This window comes from Rhea americana, unplaced genomic scaffold (genome assembly GCF_003343005.1).
Source record: "Rhea americana isolate MKP2758 unplaced genomic scaffold, rheAme1 scaffold_297, whole genome shotgun sequence".
In the NCBI taxonomy this organism is placed as follows: Eukaryota; Metazoa; Chordata; class Aves; order Rheiformes; family Rheidae; genus Rhea; species Rhea americana.
Genome location: NW_028186420.1, coordinates 875,099 through 879,963, shown reverse-complemented (window position 1 = coordinate 879,963; position 4,865 = coordinate 875,099).

Sequence of the window (4,865 nt, the reverse complement as noted above, 5' to 3'; positions counted from 1 at the left end):
AACTCGCTCCCCTCCAAGCGCTAAAAGCCAAGCGTCAAGGTTAATCGCCTGCCCTGTAGGAACAGCTCTGCCAGGGGCTTAATTAGGGTCATTAGTGTCATTTTAGCCAAGCCGAGAGAGCACGCCCCAAACCCGGTCCCCGAGGTGGGGGGGGGGAGGTGACCTGGCCTTGGTCCCCCGCACCCGAGAGCGCTGCGGGAGCCCTGGGGACCCCGGTGCCGCCGYGGCCGGGTCCCGGGGCAGCAGCCCCCGGTGCCTCCCTGCCCGCGCGGCGGCGGCGGGGGGGGATTAAACGCCTTAAGCCCGAAAGCGGGTGATTCCACGCCTCTAAGCCTGCTTAGGGGCTCTGTTTTGGGCAGGAACAATCCAGACCTTGTGCTCCAGACCCTGTTTTCTAGAAAACACAGACCGCTTTGTTTGCGATGTTTTTCCTCTTGCGGAGACAGATAAAAGGCAGCAGTAGAAAGGAGTCGGTCCTGGCACCAGATTGGGCCCGGAGCGATGCCGCCCTTTGGGGAGGGATGTGGCAACGAAGCAGCGTGGAGCAACGCATTTTTCTTTTGATTTGTTGAAGGGAATTAAGCTTGTCTGAGACTGTCTACTCGCACCTCCTCCACCGCTATTAACTCCCGAACCGGCGCCGGCCGGGATCGCTGCCCGTCCCTGGCGGATCGGGAGCGGGACCGGTTCATCCCGCCCAAGGACGAGTTTCTGGCCAAAGGTTATAAGCAAGCTGAGCAAAAAGCCCCTGGGAGACTCTGGGGAAACGCGACCTTTCCAAACGCTTTTTGCTTTTAATGTCACGGGCCGGCCCTGAGCGCGGGCCTGGAGCCGGGCGCCGGGGAGCTGGCGCCAGGGCACCGGCTCCATCCTGCCCGGGTCTGCCCCTGCTCCGGAGGCGTTGCGCGGACTTGCGTAACCGCTGCTCCCCCCAAACCGCCGTCCCGTCCTAATTGCGTTTTCTGCAGCTGTCACCGGCGGCGTTTGGGAGATGGGATTTGCTGGCAGCAGCGGCTGGGAAGCAACAGCCCTTAGCAGGGAGCGAGAGCTTTTGCAGCACGCTGCGGCTACTGCACCGCAGTGCAGCCAGCGCGGCATGCTGCAACCACTGCAACATGCTGCAGCTACCGCGGCACGCTGCGACTGCTGCAATGAGGTGCAGCTACCATGGTGCTGCACCACGGTAGTCTGGGGCAGGCAGGGAGTCTGCTGCATGCAGCGAGTCCGGGGCAGGCAGGGAGTCTGGTGCATGCAGCAAGTCCGGGGCAGGCAGGGAGTCCGGGGCACGCAGCGAGTCCGGTGCATGCAGTGAGTCCGGGGCAGGCAGGGAGTCCGGTGCATGCAGCGAGTCCGGGGCACGCAGCGAGTCCGGGGCAGGCAGGGAGTCTGGTGCATGCAGCAAGTCCGGGGCGCGCAGTGTGTTTTGACTCTTCAGGGAAGGGGCYGTTGTTATTCCCCCTTGGCCTGCCAAAGGACRGATCCTACTCCATGCTCCGCCGCGCGGCCGCTTCGCCCTCCCCGGATCGGTGCTCCCTGGAGGCAGGTTTCCTTGCAGGCTCCTGCCAACAGTTACTGGCAATAACTTCTCGGTGCCCTTCAGCGCAGCTGCGCAAGGCGGCAGATGGGGACGTGGGCTGTGAGTGTGCCAGACTGGTTACTCCGCAAGCCTCATTCATGCTAAGCCGCGCTTATGCAAGCGGCTCCAGCTATACCGAAGTTCCCCTTTACTCATGTAAACAGCTATCGAGACGCTGGTGCGGCTATTGGGAGCGCAGCAGGAATCGCTGCTGCGTGGCGATGCCGCGCTCCCTGCCCAGCACAAACCCCCAGCGGCGACTCCGCTCCGGTTCGTGCCGGGGAGACGCCGGCTGGCAGGATGCCCCCAAGCAAACRGGAGCGTCCTCAGCTTTCAGCRYGGCAAGCCACCCGCAGCGAGCACGYGTCGCCCTTTGCARGTCCTCCTGCAGGGACCTGCGCTCAACAACTGCCGCAGGGGCAGATCCCAAGCTCCTGCCGCCAAGCGTTTGGCTCCGGCCTCCAGCTCACGCCAATGCAAAGAGGAGCTGGAAGCAAAACATGCTCTGCRCAGTCGAGCTTTGGGTTTGGGAGCATCTAAAGGTTTTGGAGAATTTGGGTACGTGGAGTTGATCCAGGTTCCTCTGTGCATCGTCGTGCAGATGCCGCCCTCGGCATTCACGCGAATGCAAGGAGCAGTCAGGGCAAAGAGGCGACGGAGCAGCCGTCCCACCAGATTTACAGGGATCTGAATCTGTGCAACTCCCAGCATTTACCAGGGYGTACATGGGAGCAGATTCTCACTCACATACCATATGTTCCCAGTCCAACACATTCAATCAAGCCTAATAAAACTGATAGAGGAACATTGCAAACCTCGTGATTAATTCTTTATGATCTGTAATAGGGGAGCTGTGTGCCAATTACTYGAGTAAATCATTCATCAGAATATAAATAGAGTTAACCTCCAGTGCAAACACTAGAGGATTTCCACCAGGATTGCAGGTCTGGATTGCTGCATCGCACTGCTGGTGGCAATATGCTATCTGATGGAGGAGAGGGGAGAATCTGCAATTTCAGTGCTCCTGCCTGGCCTGCCTGAGGTTTTAGCTCTGTTCTCCAGGGTTATTTGCCTCCATCTAGGTTTGCAATGCAGTCACGTTTGTCATGTGTTTTGCTGCTCCATCCTTGAGCTCTCTCTGACCTGTCAGTCCAAGCCCTTGAAGGTCTGCAAGGGTAAAACCCTTGTGGGTCAGCTCTGCTTCCCGGCAGGTTGGCGCCTGTGGACAAGGGTACACAGCCCTCGGGGAAGGGGGCACAGAGCAGTAGAGAAAGGCCCTCAGGCCCATGCTGCACGCACGGGACCTCTGTCACCCTGGGGCACAACCGGCTCGGGGGAGGACTAGGCTGATTGCAAGCTCAGCTACAAGAAACCAAGGCTCCTAGCAAAAAGCAGCCCTTTCTGGTGACGATGCTAATGGCYAAGGCTTGGTGGGGATGACCATAAACCCTGGTTCCTCCAGCTGGAGCGATGGGTAAGGGGAGATCAGAAGGGCAGCAGGCAAGCAAATGAGCTTCTGCTCAGCAGAGGATGGCAGCAAGAGTCAYCCGCAGAGGCTGGAAATTGCAGGTGCTTTATCTCCCCCTTTTCCCCTTTTCTCAGCAAGGAAATAAATCTTTTGGCCTGGAAACTTTCTCTTTGGCTTGTAAGGAGAGCTGTCCCTTCTCTGCTGGTGTTGCCCTGTGCTCCTGGCCAGAGTTTTCCTACCATTCTTGCTTGTACGTGGGGACTCCTCCAGGTCTCCTCACGCTCCCGGGAACTCGCTCTGAGCACAGGGCAGCCTGAGGAGCCCTGCAAAATCTGGGGACAGCGACGGTGCTCTGCAGACCTGCATGCAGTGACCGTGTGTCAAACGCACAGAGAACCTCTTGCTGCAGCCGCGGCCGGTGCCCGCGGATGCGAAGGTGGCCGTCGCGGCCCCGCACGCCGCGCACAGCAGCCAGGCAGCGAGCCGGCTTGCTCTCCTCCCGCTGACCGCACGGCTCAGCGCCATGGCCAGGAACGACTGCGTTTAAGTGCTTTCTGCCCACGCAGGCAATCGCGACTCCATTTCCATCGGTGACCCCCTGGGGCCAGGATAGGATCTAAAAGGCTGCCGTGAGGGTTCAAGCGGAGATCGGGCTGGGGAAAGCCAAGGGCAATGCCCTCTTCCTCGGCTCGGCCCGTGGGGAAGGAGCGTCGGGGAACAGGCACGCCGCAGGGGAAGGGGACGGAGGGGGAGACGAAGAAAAACACAACCCTGCCAAAAGCCCGCTCTGCCCCTTCGCAGCTGCCGGGACGTTTCCAAGAGGCGGCATGAAGGGTGGTGCGTGGCAGGGCCCTGCYGTTGCAAACAGCCCCCTTGCCTGCCGGTGGGGGGGGGGAACGTTCCCTGCACGGGGGGATTTTGCTTTCCCGGCTCGGTTCCCGTCACCCTCTCCTCTGCCACAAGGACCCAGGTGGTGGGACTTGCAAACTAAACAACATCTTCCATCTGCTCCCGCGCACCGGCTCGGGAGATTACGGAGGCGATAATTGCATACTCGGCACAGCAAAATTATCCAGCGCRAGAGATAAAAGGCCGGAACCAGCTGGAGATAATCCATCCGGGCGACCGCGGCTCCCACCCACGGCGCCGGCACGTGCACCTCACCCGCGGCGGGCCCCGGGCGCGATTCGCGCCGCGGAGGCGTTCGTGGGACCCGGCCACCGTCAGGTCCGGCCCCGTGCGAGCACCCGAAGCGGGGGCTGATCCTGCGGGTCCCAGATGGACCAAGGCTGTGGCAGGGCAGGACGAGCAGGTCCTCGGGCACCAACGTGGTGCCTCCTCCTCGCCACAACCCAGACCCGGTTGTGAACCACACAGAGCCCGGCCTGCAAGCCCAAATCTGAGTGTTCATCAGCCCCATCCCTGGCAGCCTCGTGTGKCCGGGAGGGTCATTGCATTCCCGTTGCCTGGCTCCTGCTGCTCCCGGACTGCTGCAGCTCACGCATGATGCTTCCCTCACATCAAACACCTTTTAATTGCCCCTCAGCTGAAGGCCTGCAAAAATTGAGGGGACAGCTAGCAAACCTCAGAGGCCCACGGGGACCGTGCTACCTGGTGTCCCATGCACTGGCACGGTCTGGGGCTGCATCAACTGGAAACATCCTGAGAAAGGACWCTCGAAAAGGAATAATAATAAAGGRAAAAAAACCCYACAGCTGCTGTAGAGAAAAGGGCACAATGAATTCTCCTTAATATATACCCAGACTTGATGGTTTTAAATTTTACTGGGGAAATAAGCAGTATCGGGCACACGATATTTAA